Genomic DNA, 22899 nt, shown 5'->3' on the forward strand with positions numbered 1-22899 from the left:
GGTCACATTGCCTTGCTTTGTTGGCCATCTTAACAGAGCTCGACTTGGCTTGCCTAAAGCCCTTTCAAATGTCTGGATTTCCTTTTTTTCTAATTCATACATCTTTTGTAGATGTTGAACTCAGGGGAAGCTAAAATCTTCAATTTTAGCCGACTAGCTAGGCTCCCTTTGGGATGCAACCCTAGCTTGCATCCGTATGGGTTGTGAAGGGGGAAACCCTGATATCAAGTGGCTTCAGCTCATGATCAGCGCATACATTGCTTCCATGAACATTGCCATGCCTTACCTTTTTTTTAAATATTGCCCAGCTGATATGTTAAAGCGTCACTTGCCCATTATGCATTGCCCTGTGATGTGTCAAGTGTCTTTGGTTTAGTTTAGTTTTTTCATGCATCTTTTGTTGGGGTTAAACTCATGGGGGGCAGGGCTTATACAACTGCAACTCTTCAAACCATCCAGATAAAAAAAAACCTCAAAGAGAAGAGACAAAAAGGGTTGGGCAGGATCAGTTTTAACAATCACAAGATAGAAAAGATGGATAAAAAATGGGTCACATTGCCTTGCTTTGTTGGCCATCTTAACAGAGCTCGACTTGGCTTGCCTAAAGCCCTTTCAAATGTCTGGGGTTCCTTTTTTTCTAATTCATACATCTTTTGTTGATGTAAAACTCAGGGGAAGCTAAAATCTTCAATTTTAGCTGACTAGCTGACTCCCTTTGGGATGCAACCCTAGCTTGCATCCGTATGGGTTGTGAAGGGGGAAACCCTGATATCAAGTGGCTTCAGCTCATGATCAGCGCATACATTGCTTCCATGAACATTGCCATGCCTTACCTTTTTTTTAAATATTGCCCAGCTGATATGTTAAAGCGTCACTTGCCCATTATGCATTGCCCTGTGATGTGTCAAGTGTCTTTGGTTTAGTTTAGTTTTTTCATGCATCTTTTGTTGGGGTTAAACTCATGGGGGGGGGCAGGGGTTATACAACTGCAACTCTTCAAACCATCCAGATAAAAAAAAACCTCAAAGAGAAGAGACAAAAAGGGTTGGGCAGGATCAGTTTTAACAATCACAAGATAGAAAAGATGGATAAAAAATGGGTCACATTGCCTTGCTTTGTTGGCCATCTTAACAGAGCTCGACTTGGCTTGCCTAAAGCCCTTTCAAATGTCTGGGGTTCCTTTTTTTCTAATTCATACATCTTTTGTAGATGTTGAACTCAGGGGAGGCTAAAACCCTTAGTTTTATCCGGCCAGGCTCCTTCCGGGATACAACCCTAGCTTGCATCCGTTTGGGCTGTGAAGGGGGGAACCCTGTTATCAAGTGGCTCCGGCTCATGATCAACGCATGCATTGCTTCCATGAACATTGCCATGCCTTACCTTATTTTAAAGATATTGCCCAGCTGATATGTAAATGCGTCGATTGCCCATTATGCATTGCCCTTTGATGTGTCAAGTGTCTTTGGTTTAGTTTATTTTTTTCATGCAGCTTTTCTAGGGGTTAAACTCATGGGGGCAGGGGCTATACAACTGCAACTCTTTAAACCACCCACATAAAATTCCCTCCAAGAGACAAAAAGGGTTCGGGAGGGTCAGTTTTAACAATCACAAGATAGAAAATGGGTCACACTGCCTTCCTTTGTGGGTCACCTTAACAGAGCTTGACTTGGCTTGCCCAAAGCCCTTTCAAATATATCTTAGGTTCCTTGTTTTCGAATTCATACATCTTTTTTAGATGTTGAACTCAGGGGAGGCTAAAACCCTTAGTTTTATCCGGCCAGGCTCCCTCCGGAATACAACCCTGGCTTGCGTCCGTTTGGGTTGTGAAGGGGGAAACCCTGTTATCAAGTGGCTTTGGCTCATGATCAGCACATGCATTGCTTCCATGAACATTACCATCCTTTACCTTTTTTTAGATATTGCCCAACTGATCTGTAAATGTGTCACTTGACCATTATGCATTGCCCTGCGATGTGTCAAGTGTCTTTGGTTTAGTTTAGTTTTTTCATGCAACTCTCAAAACCACCCAGAAAAATTCCCTCAAAGAGAAGAGACAAAAGGGGTTGGGCAGGGCAGTTTAAACAATCACAAGATAGAAAAGATGGATAGAAAATGTGTCACACTGCCTTTTTTGTGGGTCATCTTAACAGAGCTAGACTTGGCTTGCCCTAAGCCCTTTCAAATCTATCTTAGGTTCCTTTTTTTCTAATTCATACATCTTTTGTTGATGTTAAACTCAGGGGAGGCTAAAATCTTCAATTTTAGCCGGCCAGGCTCCCTTCGGGATGCAACCCTAGCTTGCATCTATATGGGCCGTGAAGGGGGAAACCCTGTTTCGGCCCTGATATCTAGTGGCTTCGGCTCATGATCAGCACATACATTGCTTCCATGAACATTGCCATGCCTTGTGGGTCACCTTAACAGAGCTTGATCTGGCTAGCCCTTAGTCGTTTCAATTGTCTTTGGTTCCGTATTTTTCTAATTCATACATATTTTGGTGATGTAAAACTTAGGGGAAGCTAAAATCTTCAATTTTAGCCGGCTAGGCTCCCTCTGGGTTGCAACCCTAGATTGCATCCGTATTGCCTGTGAAGGGGGAAACCCTGATATCAAGTGGCTTTGGCTCATGATCAGCACATACATTGCTTACATGAACATAGCCATGCCTTACCTTTTTTTTAGATATTGCCCAGCTGATATGTAAATACGTCACTTGCCCATTATTGCCCTGTGATGAGTCAAGTGTCTTTGGTTTAGTTTTGTGTTTTCATGCAGCTTTTCTAGGGGTTAAACTCATGGGGGCAGGGGCTATACAACTGCAACTCTTTAAACCACCCACATAAAATTCCCTCCAAGAGACAAAAAGGGTTCGGGAGGGTCAGTTTTAACAATCACAAGATAGAAAATGGGTCACACTGCCTTCCTTTGTGGGTCACCTTAACAGAGCTTGACTTGGCTTGCCCAAAGCCCTTTCAAATATATCTTAGGTTCCTTGTTTTCGAATTCATACATCTTTTTTAGATGTTGAACTCAGGGGAGGCTAAAACCCTTAGTTTTATCCGGCCAGGCTCCCTCCGGAATACAACCCTGGCTTGCGTCCGTTTGGGTTGTGAAGGGGGAAACCCTGTTATCAAGTGGCTTCGGCTCATGATCAGCACATGCATTGCTTCCATGAACATTACCATCCTTTACCTTTTTTTAGATATTGCCCAAATGATCTGTAAATGTGTCACTTGACCATTATTGCCCTGTGATGAGTCAAGTGTCTTTGGTTTAGTTTTGTGTTTTCATGCATCTTTTATAGAGGTTAAACTCATGGGGGGTAGGGGCTATACAATTGCAACTCGTCAAACCACCCAGATAAAATTCCCTCGAAGAGAAGAGACGAAAAGGGTTGGGCAGGGTCAGTTTTAACAATCACAAGATAGAAAAGATGGATAGAAAATAGGTCACACTGCCTTTCTTTGTGGGCCATCTTAACAGAGCACGACTTGGCTTGCCCAAAGCCCTTTCAAATCTATCTTAGGTTCCTTTTTTTCTAATTCATACATCTTTTGTTGATGTTAAACTCAGGGAAGGCTAAAATCTTCAATTTTAGCCGGCCAGGCTCCCTCCGGGATGCAACCCTAGCTTGCATCCATATGGGCCGTGAAGGGGGAAACCCTGTTTCGGCCCTAGGATCAAGTAGCTTCGGCTCCTGGTCATACATTGCTTCAATGAATAATTGCCATGCTTTGTTGGTCACCTTAACAGAGCTTGATCTGGCTTGCCCTTAATTGTTTCAATTGTCTTAGGTTCCTTTTTTTTCTAATTCATACATATTTTGGTGATGTAAAACTCAGGGGAAGCTAAAATCTTCAATTTTAGCCGGCCAGGCTCCCTCTGGGTTGCAACCCTAGATTGCATCCGTATTGCCTATGAAGGGGGAAACCCTGATATCAAGTGGCTTTGGCTCATGATCAGCACATACATTGCTTACATGAACATAGCCATGCCTTACCTTTTTTTTAGATATTGCCCAGCTGATATGTAAATACGTCACTTGCCCATTATTGCCCTGTGATGAGTCAAGTGTCTTTGGTTTAGTTTTGTGTTTTCATGCATATTTTATAGAGGTTAAACTCATGGGGGGTAGGGGCTATACAATTGCAACTCTTCAAACCACCCAGATAAAATTCCCTCAAAGAGAAGAGACGAAAAGGGTTGGGCAGGGTCAGTTTTAACAATCACAAGATAGAAAAGATGGATAGAAAATAGGTCACACTGCCTTTCTTTGTGGGCCATCTTAACAGAGCACGACTTGGCTTGCCCAAAGCCCTTTCAAATCTATCTTAGGTTCCTTTTTTTCTAATTCATACATATTTTATTAATGTAAAACTCAGGGGAAGCTAAAATCTTCAATTTTAGCCGACTAGCTAGGCTCCCTTTGGGATGCAACCCTAGCTTGCATCCGTATGGGTTGTGAAGGGGGAAACCTGATATCAAGTGGCTTCAGCTCATGATCAGCGCATACATTGCTTCCATGAACATTGCCATGCCTTACCTTTTTTTTAAATATTGCCCAGCTGATATGTTAAAGCGTCACTTGCCCATTATGCATTGCCCTGTGATGTGTCAAGTGTCTTTGGTTTAGTTTAGTTTTTTCATGCATCTTTTGTTGGGGTTAAACTCATGGGGGGCAGGGGTTATACAAGTGCAACTCTTCAAACCATCCAGATAAAAAAAAACCTCAAAGAGAAGAGACAAAAAGGGTTGGGCAGGATCAGTTTTAACAATCACAAGATAGAAAAGATGGATAAAAAATGGGTCACATTGCCTTGCTTTGTTGGCCATTTTAACAGAGCTCGACTTGGCTTGCCTAAAGCCCTTTCAAATGTCTGGGGTTCCTTTTTTTCTAATTCATACATCTTTTGTAGATGTTGAACTTAGGGGAGGCTAAAACCCTTAGTTTTATCCGGCCAGGCTCCTTCCGGGATACAACCCTAGCTTGCATCCGTTTGGGCTGTGAAGGGGGAAACCCTGTTATCAAGTGGCTCCGGCTCATGATCAACGCATGCATTGCTTCCATGAACATTGCCATGCCTTACCTTATTTCAAAGATATTGCCCAGCTGATATGTAAATGCGTCAATTGCCCATTATGCATTGCCCTTTGATGTGTCAAGTGTCTTTGGTTTAGTTTATTTTTTTCATGCAGCTTTTCTAGGGATTAAACTCATGGGGGCAGGGGCTATACAACTGCAACTCTTTAAACCACCCACATAAAATTCCCTCCAAGAGACAAAAAGGGTTAGCGAGGGTCAGTTTTAACAATCACAAGATAGAAAAGGGGTCATACTGCCTTCCTTTGTGGGTCACCTTAACAGAGCTTGAACTGGCTAGCCCTTAGTCCTTTCAATATTGTCTTAGGTTTCTTTATTTCTAATTCATACATATTTTGTTGATGTAAAACTCAGGGGAAGCTAAAATCCTCAATTTTAGCTGGCTCTCTCTGGGATGTAACCCTAGATTGCATCCGTATGGGGTGTGAAGGGGGAAACCCTGTTATCAAGTGGCTTCGGCTCATGATCAGCACATGCATTGCTTCCATGAACATTACCATCCTTTACCTTTTTTTAGATATTGCCCAAATGATCTGTAAATGTGTCACTTGACCATTATGCATTGCCCTACGATGTGTCAAGTGTCTTTGGTTTAGTTTAGTTTTTTCATGCAACTCTCAAAACCACCCAGATAAAATTCCCTCAAAGAGAAGAGACAAAAGGGGTTGGGCAGGGTCAGTTTAAACAATCACAAGATAGAAAAGATGGATAGAAAATGTGTCACACTGCCTTTTTTGTGGGTCACCTTAAGAGAGCTAGACTTAGCTTGCCCTAAGCCCTTTCAAATCTATCTTAGGTTCCTTTATTTCTAATTCATACATCTTTTGTTGATGTTAAACTCAGGGGAGGCTAAAATCTTCAATTTTAGCCGGCCAGGCTCCCTTCGGGATGCAACCCTAGCTTGCATCTATATGGGCCGTGTAGGGGGAAACCCTGTGTCGGCCCTGATATCTAGTGGCTTCGGCTCATGATCAGCACATACATTGCTTCCATGAACATTGCCATGCCTTGTGGGTCACCTTAACAGAGCTAGACTTGGCTTGCCCTAAGCCCTTTCAAACCTATCTTAGGTTCCTTTTTTTCTAATTCATACATCTTTTGTTGATGTAAAACTCAGGGGAGGCTAAATCTTCAATTTTAGCCGGCCAGGCTCCCTCTGGGATGCAACCCTAGCTTGAATCTGTATGGGCCGTGAAGGGGGAAACCCTGTTTCGGCCCTGATATCTAGTGGCTTCGGCTCATGATCAGCACATACATTGCTTCCATGAACATTGCCATGCCTTGTGGGTCACCTTAACAGAGCTTGATCTGGCTAGCCCTTAGTCGTTTCAATATTGTCTTAGGTTTCTTTATTTCTAATTCATACATATTTTGTTGATGTAAAACTCAGGGGAAGCTAAAATCCTCAATTTTAGCTGGCTCTCTCTGGGATGTAACCCTAGATTGCATCCGTATGGGGTGTGAAGGGGGAAACCCTGTTATCAAGTGGCTTCGGCTCATGATCAGCACATACATTAATGCTTCCATGAACATAACCATCCTTTACCTTTTTTTAGATATTGCCCAGCTGATCTGTAAATGTGTCACTTGACCATTATGCATTGCCCTGTGATGTGTCAAGTGTCTTTGGTTTAGTTTAGTTTTTTCATGCATCTTTTGTAGAGTTTTAACTCATAGGGGCAGGGGCTATACAACTGCAATTCTTCAAACCTCCCAGATAAAATTACCTCAAAGAGAAGAGACAAAAAAGGGTTGGGCAGGGTCAGTTTTAACAATCACAAGATAGAAAAGATGGATAGAAAATGGGTCACATTGCCTTGCTTTGTTGGCCATCTTAACAGAAAAATAGAAAAGATGGATAGAAAATGTGTCACACTGCCTTTTTTGTGGGTCACCTTAAGAGAGCTAGACTTGGCTTGCCCTAAGCCCTTTCAAATCTATCGTAGGTTCCTTTTTTTCTAATTCATACATCTTTTGTTGATGTTAAACTCAGGGGAGGCTAAAATCTTCAATTTTAGCCGACCAGGCTCCCTTCGGGATGCAACCCTAGCTTGCATCTATATGGGCCGTGAAGGGGGAAACCCTGTTTCGGCCCTGATATCAAGTGCCTTCGGCTCATGATCAGCACGTACATTGCTTCCATGAACATTGCCATGCCTTACTTTTTTTTAGATATTACCCAGCTGATATATAAATGCGTCACTTGCCCATTATACATTGCCCTGTAATGTGTCAAGTGTCTTTGGTTTAGATTTGTTTTTTCATGCATCTTTTGTAGGGGTTAAACTCATGTGGAGCAGGGGCTATACAACTGCAACTCTTCAAACCACCCAGATAAAATTCCCTTAAAGAGAAGAGACAAAAAGGGTTGGGCAGGGTCAGTTTAAAAAATCACAAGTTTGAAAATATGGATAAAAAATGAGCCACACTGCCTTGCTTTGGAGGGCAGCTTTACAGGGCTTGACTTGGCTTGCCCTAAGCCCTTTCAAATCTATCTTAGGTTCCTTTTTTTCTAATTCATACATATTTTGTTGTCGAAAATTCAGGGGAAGCTAAAATCCTCAATTTTAGCCGGCCAGGCTCCCTCCGGGATGCAACCCTAGCTTGCATCCGTATGGGCTGTGAAGGAGGAAACCCTGATATCAAGTGGCTTCGGCTCTAGATTGCTTCCATGAACCTTGCCATGCCTTACCTTTTTTTTAGATATTGTCCAGCTGATATATAAATGCGTCACTTGCCCATTATGCATTGCCCTGTGATGAGTCAAGTGTCCTTTGGTTTATTTTATTTTTTTTATGCATATTTTGTTGAGGTTAAACTCGTGGCAGGGGCTATACAACTGCAACTCTTCAAACCACCCAGATAAAATTCCCTCAAAGAGAAGAGACGAAAAGGGTTGGGCAGGGTCAGTTTTAACAATCACAAGATAGAAAAGATGGATAGAAAATGGGCCACACTGTCTTTATTTGTGGGTCACCGTAACAGAGCTTGACTGGGCTTGCCCTAAGCCCTTTCAAACCTATCTTAGGTTCCTTTTTTTTCTAATTAATACATCTTCTTTTGTTGATGTTAAACTCAGGGGAGGCTAAAATCTTCAATTTTAGCCGGCCAGGCTCCCTCCGGGATGCAACCCTAGCTTGCATCCGTATGGGCCGTGAAGGGGAAAACCCTGTTTCGGCCCGAGGATCAAGTGGCTTCGGCTCCTGGTCATACATTGCTTCCATGAACAATTGCCATGCATTGTGGGTCACCTTAACAGAGCCTGATCTGGCTTGCCCTTAGTCGTTTCAATGGTCTTAGGTTCCTTTATTTCTAATTCATACATATTTTGTTGATGTAAACCTTAGGGGAAGCTAAAATCTTTTAATTTTAGCCGGCTAGGCTCCCTCCTGGATGCAACCCTAGCTTGCATCCGTATGGGCTGTGAAGGAGGAAACCCTGATATCAAGTGGCTTCGGCTCTAGATTGTTTCCATGAACATTGCCATGCCTTACCTTTTTTTTTTATATTGCCCAGCTGATATATAAATGCGTCACTTGGCCATTATGCATTGCCCTGTGATGTGTCCAGTGTCTTTGGTTTAGTTTATTTTTTTCATTCATATTTTGTTGAGGTTAAACTCGTGGCAGGGGCTATACAACTGCAACTCTTCAAACCACCCAGGTAAAATTCCCTCAAAGAGAAGAGACTAAAAGGGTTGGGCAGGGTCAGTTTTAACAATCACAAGATAGAAAAGATGGATAGAAAATCGGCCACACTGCCTTTCTTTGTGGGTCACCTTAACAGAGCTTGACTTGGCTTGCCCTAAGCCCTTTCAAACCTATCTTAGGTTCCTTTTTTTCTAATTCATACATCTTTTGTTGATGTAAAACTCAGGGGAGGCTAAATCTTCAATTTTAGCCGGCCAGGCTCCCTCTGGGATGCAACCCTAGCTTGAATCTGTATGGGCTGTGAAGGAGGAAACCCTGTTTCGGCCCTAGGATCAAGTGGCCTCGGCTCCTGGTCATACATTGCCTCGATAAACAATTGCAATGTGTTAGGTTTCATTTCTTCTAATTCATACGAAAAGGGTTGGACAGGGTCAGTTTTAACAATCACAAGTTAGAAAAGATAGAAAGAAAATGTGTCACAAGCCTTGCATTGTGGGTCCCCTTAACAGAGCTTGCTTTGCCTATATGTAAATGCTTTATTTGCCCATAATATATATGCCTTTCCGTGTAGGCATAGCTTGTCATGTGCTGTTTTAAGTGCCTCAGGTTTCTTGTTTTTTAACTTGAACATCTTTGTTTGGTGTTAAACTCGGGGGGTGGGGGGAGGGACGAAAATCACAACACTTCATAACAACCAGATAAAATTTGCTCAAAGAGAAGAGATAAAAAGTGTTGGGCAGGGTCAATTAAAAAAATCAGATGATAGAAAAGATTGAGAGTGATAGTGTACTCATAATAATCCATTGGGTCAATCAGATAATTCATCACATTTTCTATGACTCAATATAGCATACACATAATTGACCAAATCTCTACAGAAAATCTTTTAGATTTGCATTTTACACACTTGACTCTACATGAGTATGTTTGCTTGCTTCATGATAAAGTAATAATGTGATGCGAATTACACTTCCTAGGACAATGAATACCTAATGAATCTTGGAAACAATTTTGTAAAACTTGAATTTAAATTCTTTCTATTCAACAACTGATTTTCTTCGGTTTGGATTACATAGTTTACATCATGCTTTGGCATCACATTTACAAAGCATATTAGAGACTGCACTTCATCATCAAATATTTTAATTAGATTCTTCTTATTTTCCACTTTTCATTGTGATGTTAATAGTGTTCCACGCATGTTTAATTTCACATTTCATGAACCCCTTTGAATTCAGGAAGTAAGATTAGTTTTTCCTTGTCCAAAAGTATTAGAATTTGTGGTGCTATAAACCACCTACAGTTCTGAGTATGTTAACATAGTTTAATATAATTTAATGTAGTTTAGTATATTTTGATGTAGTTTAAATGTTTTGAGTAAGTAATTTGATCTAATTAAAGGTAAAATAATGTAGATTAGTAATTTAGTTAGATTAGTTTTTAATATAAAGTTTAATTGGTAGATAATATTAAATTTAGTATCTTTACTTAATGAATCTTAAACCTTAAAGAACTGTGGGTGGTTTACACTGTTTTAAGTTTGTATCTAATATTTTTGAATAACGAAAAGTTTGTCTTCCTTCATGAAATTCAAAATTGGGTTCACGGATTGTAAAATTAGATGTCACTGAACACTTTTTGCATCACCAAAAAACAATAGAAAGGTTCCTTCTTTACTCATAATTAATTTGAGGGAGTGTCTTACATTCAATAACCTCTATCAAACTCTGCGCAAGATCCATATAAATTTGGGGAAAACACACTTAATTGATAAATAAATATATTTTACTTTAACCTATGTCTAGGTAACTTCATGTTTCAGAAGCAGGTGTTAGAGAATTAAAATGCTAGATTTGTGGTATATTACATTGATAGACAGCAACAAATACATCGCTGATTCATCAATTATCTGTGAAAGAGAGAAAAATAAAAGGCATTTAAACTTCCCATTTTGAAGTGCTTCAAAAATAATGATTGATAGGACATAATTTTTTTGAATAGGGAGCTCCCATTTTTAATTCATTATGCACTCTGTGCAAATCTCATGCATTTCAGAATGAATAGTTTTCATGCCAGGTATACACGAGGTGGTTTAACAAAGCATACCTATATATGCATGAAATCACCATTGTTCTCCCAAAGCAACAAAATATTTTTGAATGGGATAAGAATAATCTAATACTTGCTTCACATAATATGAGTGGGAAACATGCTTCATATGATATGAGAAAAAATGTAGGCCTTCAAAAGATTTTCAAAACTCAAAACTCATTACCTTTTAAAAAAAATAATGGAATCAGAATTGTTGCATTTGAAAATTGTATAGAAGAAACATGAATACTTTATTTACCCTATATATTTCCTGATCTCATTCAAGATTATAAAGCAAGCCTTCTACAAGCCTAAAAAGTAGAATCACAAAGAGACTTCTACTAGTTTCTACCTTTGTTATCAACTGAGGAGAGGCTAAAGTCTGCACTTGACCATAGTATCTGTTTTGTCCTGTAGGCGTGGCTTGCTCTGTGCTGTGTCAAGTGTCTTTCATAGATTCCTCATTTGTTAATTTATACATCATTTGTTTGTATTAAACTCACGGGAGGATAATATTACAACTCTTCAAACCACCCCCAACAAAAATGCCTCAAGGCAGGAGAGACAAAATGGGTTGGGCAGGGTCAGTTTTAAAAATCACATCATAGAAATGATAGATAGAAAATGGGTCACACTGACTTGACTTGTGGGTCACCCTAACAGATCTTGCCTTGCCTATATCTAAATGCTTCACTTGCCCATTGTATCTACCTTGTCCTGTAGGCTTGGCTTGCCCTGTGCTGTGTCAGGTGTTTGAGATTTCCTCGTTTTCTGATTTAAACATCTCCGGGAGGTGGGGGTAGGCAGTGAAAATCTGAAGAGAAGAGACAAAAAGGGTTTAATAGGCAGGGTCAAATTAAATATATCACATGATTAAAAAAGATAGATAGAAAATGGGTCACACTGCCTTGTCTTGTGGGTCACCTTAACAGAGCTTGACTTGGCTTGCCCGAAGCCATTTCAAATGTCTTAGGTTCCTTTTTTTTTCTAATTCATACATCTTTTGTTGATGTTAAACTCAGGGGAGGCTAAAATACTCAATTTTAGCCGGCTAGGCTCCCTCTGGGATGCAACCCTAGCTTGAATCCGTATGGGCTGTGAAGGGGGAAACCCTGTTCCAGCCCTAGGATCAAGTGGCTTCGGCTCCTGGCTTTTTTATGACATATATTTATGTCATGTTTAATTTCTGCCCAAGCGACATTTGCTCAATTCCTTTTTTCCGTCAGAGATATGGGATTAAGACATGGCTTTCAATTGCAATTTAGGTTTTAGGCTGTAGGTTAGTTTAGATTTGTTGAACAGCATTAATTTTGCTCCCGATAGTATGCCAGGAACGGGTAAACAACCCCAGGACTTGAATTCCTGCATTAGATCTACAGGTGTTCATTTCCGATAAATACGTTAGACAATAGACTTTTTTTTCGGGGACCTGACATTCTCGCGGTGCTGTAGGCTCCTCTCATTTTCTTCGGTACCTAGTTCAAATCACTCTATCTATTGTGCTTTGTCATTGGTTATATTTAATTAAATGTATAACTCCTTTCTTAATTGGTAGATTGAACTGGTCTAGAGGTCGGGTGACCTCAGGGTAATTTTATATATCCCATCTTGTGACTGGTTGTCTACATAAGGGTTCTCCTGATTGGCTAATAAGATCATGTGATTTTTAAGCCTTCTCGGGTGCCTGAGTATGTAAATGCCATGTGAGGGATTTTGTAGCTCAGTTTATTTCATTCTGTTCAATCTATAGGGCCGCCCATCCTCTGAGAGGATAAGCTATTTAAAAATGTCCTTAAATATATAATCTTTGTTTGAACTACTGGAGCTTCGGCTCACTTTATAAAGATAATAAAGTGGACTTCAACTGTATATCCGAGCTTCTTTCGTTTTCATTTAGTTTATGAACTCGTTGTCACCGACCCATTACGGGCCCAGTTTGCAAACCAGTTTACTAACTGGTAGTATGTCTTTAACATTTTGTCAACACAATGAACCTCTTGCCATGGGTATAGGCCAAATAAAAAGGAAGAAAAGATAATTATTTATCTTAAATATGAATTTATATATACATGTATTTACAAAGAATACATTCCAGTTATTTATATCTCATGATGCATTAACTCCAGGTAGCTCCGCCGCCGAAGGTGTCGGAGCTCCAGATCCTAAACCGGGAAAAGATTCAAACAGCGGATTTGGTCCTTTTAGGGGTGAAATCTAAAAAAGTTGTAATTAAAATTTAGACTTACAATGTTTTTCGACTCCTGGTTGACCGGATGCCCTGAGGAATAAAAAAACATTGTAAGCCTACATTTAAATACCGGTAACTACTTTTTTAGATTTCCAAAAAAATAGGACAAAACCCGCTGTTGAAACCATTTCCCAGTTCGGGATCTGGAGCTTCAACGCCTTCGGCGGCGGAGCTCCCTGGCGTTAATATGCATATGACTAATAAATACAAATGATGTAATTGTGTCTACACACGATGATATGTATATGTATATATGTACAGCACGGCAGCTGAAAACCCTGTGTCAGATTATTTGTGTAAAACTATATATATGTGCAATATTGACGAAGACTTATATCTTAAGCTATCTCACATGAAATAACGGACAAAAAAAATACAAACAAAATTCAAAATAAAGAAAAAGTAAAAAAAAGAAAGGTGTTTTTACAATAAAGGGAACAGCAGGCCATTTACCTGCATTTATATTTATTACTTTTTTCATACATTTTTTGTATTTATCTATTTTTTGTGGGGTTTTTTTCACAAAAAAGTGAGTGTCCAAGTGAACGTGAGAAAGGATTGGTAGCTCTTCTCTTCCTTTTTATTTGGCCTAAGTACATCTCCAGTATCTCATCTATTCATTATGTAAATAAACATATATTTTTGATGTAAATGTGTCTACGCACGATGATATGTATATGCACAGCAAGGCAGCTGTGAGATTATTATTTCTTCTCCTTCTCCTTCTCCTTCTTCTCCTTCTCCTTCTCCTTCTCCTTCTCCTTCTCCTTCTCCTTCTCCTTCTCCTTCTCCTTCTCCTTCTCCTTCTCCTTCTCCTTCTCCTTCTCCTTCTCCTTCTCCTTCTCCTTCTCCTTCTCCTTCTCCTTCTCCTTCTCCTTCTCCTTCTCCTTCTTCTTCTTCTTCCAGTATAGTACTTGTGTCTACGGACATCTTTTGTTTCTCATCTATTCATTATGTAAACAAATATATATTTTTGATGTAATTGTGTCTACACACGATGATATGTATATGTACAGCAGGGCAGCTGTGAGATTATTTGTGTACAACTATATGTCTACGGACATCTTTTGTTTCTCATCTATTCATTATGTAAACAAATATATATTTTTGATGTAATTGTGTCTACGCACGATGATATGTATATGTACAGCAAGGCAGCTGTGAGATTATTTGTGTACAACTATATGTCTACGGACATCTTTTGTTTCTCATCTATTCATTATGTAAACAAATATATATTTTTGATGTAATTGTGTCTACGCACGATGATATGTATATGTACAGCAAGGCAGCTGTGAGATTATTTGTGTACAACTATATGTCTACGGACATCTTTTGTTTCTCATCTATTCATTATGTAAACAAATATATATTTTTGATGTAATTGTGTCTACGCACGATGATATGTATATGTACAGCAAGGCAGCTGTGAGATTATTTGTGTACAACTATATGTCTACGGACATCTTTTGTATCTCATGTATTCATTATGTAAACAAATATATATTTTTGATGTGATTGTGTCTACGCACGATGATATGTATATGTACAGCAAGGCAGCTGTGAGATTATTTGTGTACAACTATGTCTATGGATATCTTTTGTATCTCATCTATTCATTATGTAAACAAACATATATTTTTGATGTAATTGTGTCTACGCACGATGATATGTATATGTACAGCAAGGCAGTTGTGAGATTATTTGTGTACAACTATATGTCTACGGACATCTTTTGTTTCTCATCTATTCATGATGTAAACAAATATATATTTTTGATGTATTTGTGTCTACGCACGATGATATGTATATGTACAGCAGGGCAGCTGGAAACCCTGTGTGAGATTATTTGTGTACAACTATATTTATGTGCAATACTGACAAAGACTTTATTCTCAATCCTGATTTATCTCACGTGAAATAACGGACAAAAAAATACAAAAAAAATTCAAAATAAAGAAAAAGTAAAAAAAAGAAAGGTGTTTTTACAATAAAGGGAACGGCAGGCCATTTACCTGCATTTATATTTATTACTTTTTTCATACATTTTTTGTATTTATCTATTTTTTGTGGGGATTTTTTCACAAAAAAAGTGAATGTCCAAGGGAACATGAGAAAGATTTTATTTGGCCCAAGTACATCTCCAGTATCTCATCTATTCATTATGTAAACAAATATATATTTTTGATGTAATTGTGTCTACGCACGATGATATGTACATGTACAGCAGGGCAGCTGTGAAATTATTTGTGTACAACTATATGTCTACGGACATCTTTTGTATCTCATCTATTCATTATGTAAACAAATATTTATTGTTGATGTAATTGTGTCTACACATGATGATATGTATATGTACAGCAAGGCAGCTGTGAGATTATTTGTGTACAACTATATGTCTACGGACATCTTTTGTATCTCATCTATTCATTATGTAAACAAATATTTATTTTTTGATGTAATTGTGTCTACACATGATGATATGTATATTTACAGCAGGGCAGCTGAAAACCCTGTGTGGTGGGGCATGCGCGGAAGTGAAGATTTTTAGCCGGCCAGGCTCCCGTCAGGGATGACACCCTAGCTTGTTTCCGTAGGGGCTGTGAGCCCTAGGATCAAGTAGCTTCGGCTCCTGGTTTTTTGTATTTTACATACTTTTTGTTGTACTGAACAAATTTGAAAATGTATATCAGTATAGCGATGGGTATCATTTTTTTGTATAACATTTATCTTTGTTTCATACTTGAGCAGTACTATTTGCGATTATCATTTTTGTACTGTTTCGCTCCTTGTGTGAAATATTTAGGGGAGGCTGAAATCTTCATTTCTTTCGTGCATGGTACTCATATCAATAGATTTTACAGCTCTCGATCTGTACCTTAATTTTGGATATGCCACTTTACATTTTATATGTGGCGCTTGATCTGCCTCATTTGTATACTTTCCTCATTCAGAGGGTTGAATGAGCTGTGCCTGTGTGTTATTTATTTCCCATAAAATGAAACCTTGTATGTACACCTTTACGATGTAAAGAAAAGAGAGTTATTCATATTAGTGATGTTCTTGGGTCATATTGGTCAGATGAAGATCTATGCCCATGTGTTATTTTCCACGAGGGATACCTTGTATGTATAATGTAGGGTAGCTGGAAACCCTGTATTTTCTGGGGATGTGTTCAAGCGTTTTTGGAAGTGAACTGTACCGTACCTGCTCCAATGACAATGCATACCTTGCCAGTTGTTTTTTTTTCCAAGCGTTCAGGCGCTTATGTTGGAATCTCATTCCCATTTTCTGTGTTAATTTCAGGATATGTGTACAACAGCAATTTTCAATTTGGCGCGCTTGATCACTTCCGGTACGTTACAAAGGAAAATATTACATACAGCAAAAGAGAGTTATTTTTATACATTTACATAATGTCTGTTCTCAGGTTATATTGGTCAGATGAAGATCTAGCTATGCCCATGTATTATTTCCTACCAGGGAAACATTGTATGTATAATGTAGGGTAGCTGAAAACATGCACCTCTACCATGTAAGAGAGTTTATTTTGTATACATTTATATCTCACATGACGAACTTAGAAAAGCCTTCTATGCTCATTAATGGATATGATTTGTGATCGAGTGTTATAATGGTTATATTATACAGTACTGCAGGGCAGCTGAAGTCCCTTTAGACATGTACCATCCTATCATGGAGAGTTTATTGCTATGCATTTATTTTCATATGACGTGCTTATATCTGTATACTATATAAACCCCGTTGAAAGAATACATGGTTATATAACCGCAAACCTCGCTCAAATATGTATAAGCCTGATTTGTATCAGTTCATTATGATCACATGATATGTGCCTATTTTTGTACATGTATATTTGCTTATTTAAGGGTATGTTTATGCTCAACTTTTTCTGGCCAGAATAATGCATTTCTTACGCGTTTAGTTCAAAATACGGTTGCGTCCTTTCTCATTTTTGTAGAATCACCGAAAAACGGCTATCATAAACTCACAAAAAGGTGCGTTTTGGATCGGTGATTCTGCAAAGAGACGGTTTATGGGGAAGCGAATCCAGCTGCAGAGCCAGAATCATGCCTGGAGGAGCCAGAGAAGTGAGCATAAACAGTACACCGTGGAACTGCGATTACGATGAGCGTTTCAATCGCTCATTCTGCCATCAAAATTGAGCATAAACGTACCCTAAATGAAACCAAAGATCTATAAGAAAGTTCATGTCACTTCATCTGCATTTCAAAGGCAGATTGGGGGGGGGGGTGGTTGAGGGAGTGGATAAAGCACCTGCGGCTTCCCCTGCTGGTATTACAACATTTAATTTGTGTTCAGCACCGAGTAGGAATTGCTCAGTGTGTTGTAGGGTCTGGTCTAGCTACCATAAAGAGAACTGAGAAACTGGAGACGCTCCTTTATTTTCAGTTTCTGTCCTCCATTACCATTTGGTTATCGACTAAAATCTATGTTTCTGTATAAAAACATTAATTGACCCGAGGTAAATGTACACATATGAGGGTTCAGTACCTTGATATTTCCATTTTGTGCTTTTGGTGAGCTCCACTCTCTGTATAATACGTGTATACTATATCTCCCTGAGCAGTGGTGTAGCGACATGGGGACACAGTGTCTCCCAAGCAAATGGTGGTAAAAAGACAAAACGAAAGGGAGAGGGGAAAGGGAGGTGAGAAAAAATATGATTATTCATTTAACATCACCCCCCTAATCACATCTTGTGAATTCATATTCAATCCACCTATTAAAACAAGTGCCACCCTCCCCCATAATACCAGTGCCCCCTGAAAACAGCTGGGCCAATGCTACACCACTGTCTCTACCTCAAGTCAAACTATATGATCCTTAGGCAAATGAAAATGGTACAAAAGATTACATGATAACTCTGTCATTTCACCAAACTACTCAAAATGAAACGATTCTTGGCAAATTTGTCTGTCTGTCATTGATTTCATCAGTGTGACTTGGGTATTATGCACCACCATTGCATGAGTCTAAGGAGATGATATATAGCCAAAGACTGGAGTGTTAAAATGTAACCAGGCTTGCTCTTATACAGAAAACAAGTTTGAGTCAAGGGTGCTATGTTAGGCCATTTACTTGACTTCTATTGTTGAGAAAATGGACTGCCCATTATCAGTGTTCAAACTTTGTAAGTTGTAATTCTGTAATATTCTGAGTGACAGACTTCAAACTTGTCAGTAACGTGGCTCACAAAGCAGCAATATGTAAACAGGTTCAGACTTTTGTAATTAAATTCCTAAAGCAGGTGGATGCAATTATTTGTGACTATCAGGCCTTTGATAGGAAAGGGGTCTGCATTTGTGAACTGCTTTATACATTTAAGTCAAACTTCATACTGTATACATGTATGGGTAGCGTTTCACAAAGCCGTCTTAAGTACAAGTTCGCTGACAACTTATTGAAATGTATTCAATTTAAAGCATGCAATGTGACTCAGTTGTATCAAATGTGTACATATATTGGTACTCTTGATTATCCAAAAATGTTGATTGATTAACTGGTCTAGACTTCAGTCATGGTACAATTAAATTTCACTAAGTGCTCTCCATTTTTTTTCCAGCACTGATTAGGAAATTTGAAGTGTGTTGTAGCTATGGTCTGGTCTACCATAAAAAGCAATGAGAAACTGGAGTTGCTCATTCATTTTCAGTTTCTGTCTTCCGTTGTCACTTGGTTATCAACTGAAATCTATATTTCAGTTTAAAAGCATTAAATGACCTGAGGTAAATGTTCACATATGATGGTCTAGTACTTTAATAGGTGTTTCTATGTTTTGCTCTTGGTGAGCTCCACCCTGTATACCTGTATACTACATTCCCTGAGCAGTGGCATAGCTACAAAGGGACACAATGTACGTCTCCCAATCAAATGATGGAAAACAAGACAAAATGGAAGAGGAAAAAAGACATAAGTAAAGGGAGATGGAAAAGGGAGGTTAAAACAAAAATGTTATTAATCCCTTAATTAATATCATCCCCTAAATCTGAGATCTTACAAATTCACATTCAAATCACCTATTAATACAGGTTCCGCCCTCCTCCAAAATAACAGTGACCCCTAAATTGGTGGACCAATGCTACACCACTGTCTCTACCTCAAGTCAAACTGTTTAATCCTTAGGCAAATGAAAATGCTACATAAAAGCTGTTATTAAATGCTATACCTCTGTCATTTCACAAAACTGACTCAAAACGAAACGATTCTTGGCAAATTCGTCTGTCATTGGTCTATCATGAGTGTGACTGAGGTATACATGTTACATCAGCTTACTTCAAATCATCAAGTCCGGTTGGGTGGTCGCTTTACACGATCTTTTGTGAAACTAAAACAGAAGATCATCCAACCTTTCGTAGATTTGCCTTAGGGTTTTCACGAGGTGTCTGGCAAATTGGACCAGACTATTTGAAGATGAGAGTGGTTTATTTTGTAATCATATTACTCCTGACATTTCGTGAATAAAGGGGCATGTTTTCACAAAAGGTCTGGTAATGCTGCCACAATGATTAGAAGTAAGCATGTTACATTAACCCTATGTTCTAAGGCAGTGTATGAGCCTGTGTACTATGAGCCTAAGGAAATGATAGCCAAAGACTTGAGTGTTAAAATGTAACCAGACTTGCTATTTAAGAGAAAACAAGTTTGGATGAGGGGTGCTATGGTAGGCCATTTACTTGACTTTATTATTGAGAAAATGGACTGCCCGTTATCAGTGTTCAAACTTCGTAAATTGTGGTACATAAGTCTTACAATGAAAGATAAATAGCATCAATGTCTGAGCTGTACAGTCTTTATGATATATATGCACAACAGAATCTAAAAAGGCCAATATATGGATATAATTACTACTTGGCATATAATTTAGGCACCACAGTTTGGCAGAAATAAATGGTTTCACAATATGGCTGATGTCAGCACCACTTCATTGGGGAAATAGTCTGCATGGCAGATGTCAGCACCAGTGCACAGGATAAATGGACCCCACTACGTGGCGGATATATGTACCACTCCGTAGCAAAAAGGGTACCACTATGTGGCGGATATATGTACCGTTACCTAGCAGATGCATGCACAACTGCAAGGCTGATGAAGGTATAGCTGACAATGGGTCAGCCTATGTTGTGGATATAAGCACCACTACATAGCAGAAATAAGTCATTACAGACTGACTACAGGCATCACTGACATAGCAGATAAAAGGCTAATAGCATAGATACAATAGACTACAATGGTCTATCTTCAAACAAGGCTGTTTCAGCCCTAAACTATGCAATTAGGTTATAATTGTAACCTAATTAAAACCAAAATGATATTGGAGGACCACTCCATAGCAGACATGAGCCATATACAAGAAGCCATTAAAGAGTTGGAATTATAACATCATTCTAAACAAATTGAGAAAAAGAAACACCATATAGACTGTGCAAGCCTTTGACTGATTGATGCTCTGGTGCCATGAACCTTCCCGCTCATAAACTCAGCATGATTTAGAAATTATAATCTTTATAGTCTTTGTTATCATTTCCCAGGCTCATAGACATAGCAAAGTTATTGTTGGAACATGGGGATTAAAAGTTTAACTTCATATATACCAGTATCGATCATGAAAGGCATTTACATGAACTTGTAACATCAGTATTTTCAGTTATTTTTGTATGTTATGTATGTATTTTGTCTCTTTACATGTATGTTATGTATGTATTTTGTCTCTTTACGTGTATGTTTATATTGCATTACTTGTAACATTATATTAAAAAGTCTGTCAGCCTAACAAAATTCTCTCTAATGAGGTCATATGCTGACGATGGTGGTCCAGATTTAAATGCCGGCCATGCCACGACACTTATTTGAAAAACTGATAGATTAGCTTTATATCTAAGTGAAAATAATAATGTGACAGTTCTGTAAGACAGCAATCTTAATTGTAAACACAAAGTGCTACATGTCCATACGAGAAATGTTAAATAAATGAAAAATGAAAATAAATTGCAGTGAAGACTGAATACAAAATAAGTGTCTTCATAATTGCTTTGTTTTGTTTTGTGTTTTGTTTTGTTGCTTTAATTGTTTCCCTATTTCAAATTTGGTGTGATGTTCTTACCTTCTTCTCCTCTGCTTTTCTCTCTGTCATGTCCTTGGTAAATGTGCTTTTCTTGAACCACTTATTGGAGCTAGCTTGCAGTCCTCACATTGTCAGATGTTTCCTTGTGAGATGAGCTGAATGGGGATGATTAGTCTGTTTGGCTGGCGGGCTTCTCTTGAATGTTGTTTGCTTGTGAGATGAGCTGAACGGGGATGATGAGTCTGTTTGGCTGGCGGGCTTCTCTTGAATGTTGTTTCCTTGTGACATGAGCTGAACGGGGATGATGAGTCTGTTTGGCTGGCGGGCTTCTCTGGAATGTCGTTTGCTTGTGAGATGAACTGAACGGGGATGATGAGTCTGTTTGGCTGGCGGGCTTCTCTTGAATGTTGTTTGCTTGTGAGATGAGCTGAACGGGATGATGAGTCTGTTTGGCTGGTGGGCTTCTCTTCAATGTTGTTTGCTTGTGAGATGAGCTGAACGGGGATGATGAGTCTGTTTGGCTGGCGGGCTTCTCTGGAATGTTGTTTGTTTGTGAGATGAGCTGAACAGGGATGATGAGTCTGTTTGGCTGGCGGGCTTCTCTTGAATGTCGTTTGCTTGTGAGATGAGCTGAACAGGGATGATGAGTCTGTTAGGCTGGCGGGCTTCTCTTGAATGTCGTTTGCTTGTCAGATGAGCTGAACAGGGATGATGAGTCTGTTTGGCTGGTGGGCTTCTCTTGAATGTTGTTTGCTTGTGAGATGAACTGCTCAGTAAGGAGGAGGAGGTTATCTGCAAGTAGATGTCCAGGTAGATGAACAGACATCTTCAAATAAAATTGGTGGGCACCCATTGATGAAAGAGAGGTGGAGAAAGATGGAGAAAGATGGAGCAAGGTAGAGAGAATGAGAGGGAGAGATAAAGATAGAGAGATGGACAAACAGAGAGAGGGAGAAAGAGAGATAAAGATAGAGAGACAGACAAACAGAGAGAGGGAGAGAGAGAGAGATGGGTAATAGGGAGATGAATGACAGCCTACAATGATTATAAAAACTGTGACTTTGTAGGTCTTTATTTTGGTACATCCACCAGCCAAGCTAGCAAGCATGCACATACGGAGGGGGGGGGGGGGGTGTTTTGGGGGATAAACGCCCCCCCCCCCCCCTAAGAGAGAGAGAGAGAAATTCCTGGAATTTCCGCTGAACAAATTAAAATGCAAAAATAAAATTAAAAAATCACATTTTTAAAAGAATTAGCATTGATTGGATAAGAATTAGTTCCAAAGGATACCTGAATAATCCAATTAGCGTGGTTATTTATTAAAAAAGAAAACAAAAATAAATTATTTAATGACGCAAAGTTATTCTGCGTTTGCACATACCGATGTGGGTTCAAAGCGCCATGAGCACCGAAAGGTGGACCTGTGCGCTATACAAGTAGCCACTATTATTATTATTATTATTAAGACTCTTCTCAAATAAGCACTTACCTTCGATAACGACGCACTTTCTCACCTAGCCTTCCTGCTATACCTGAGGGACTCTTTCTATTCCTCAGCTATGCTTCAATAGGTCCCTCATATTCTACTTAATCTATATGAATTGAGAATCATTGAGATGTGGTTATTTATACTATAGTTGTATCATAATTTTTTATTTCATATGTATGTCTATATTTTCTGTAAAATGTGGACCAATAAAAC

The 22899-nt window shown here is 39.0% G+C and overlaps 1 long non-coding RNA gene across 1 annotated transcript; it reads right to left on the reverse strand.

The window, feature by feature from the left end:
* Positions 1–10791: 10791 nt before the first annotated feature.
* On the reverse strand, positions 10792–21638 carry LOC115921181. Its single transcript, XR_004062793.1, has 2 exons — positions 21237–21638; positions 10792–11656 (listed from the first exon to the last, which is right to left on the reverse strand). It is a non-coding gene; the product is annotated as an uncharacterized LOC115921181 (long non-coding RNA).
* Positions 21639–22899: the final 1261 nt, after the last annotated feature.

Source organism: Strongylocentrotus purpuratus, unplaced genomic scaffold, assembly GCF_000002235.5.
Source record: "Strongylocentrotus purpuratus isolate Spur 01 unplaced genomic scaffold, Spur_5.0 spur5_scaffold_1, whole genome shotgun sequence".
Classification (NCBI taxonomy): Eukaryota; Metazoa; Echinodermata; class Echinoidea; order Camarodonta; family Strongylocentrotidae; genus Strongylocentrotus; species Strongylocentrotus purpuratus.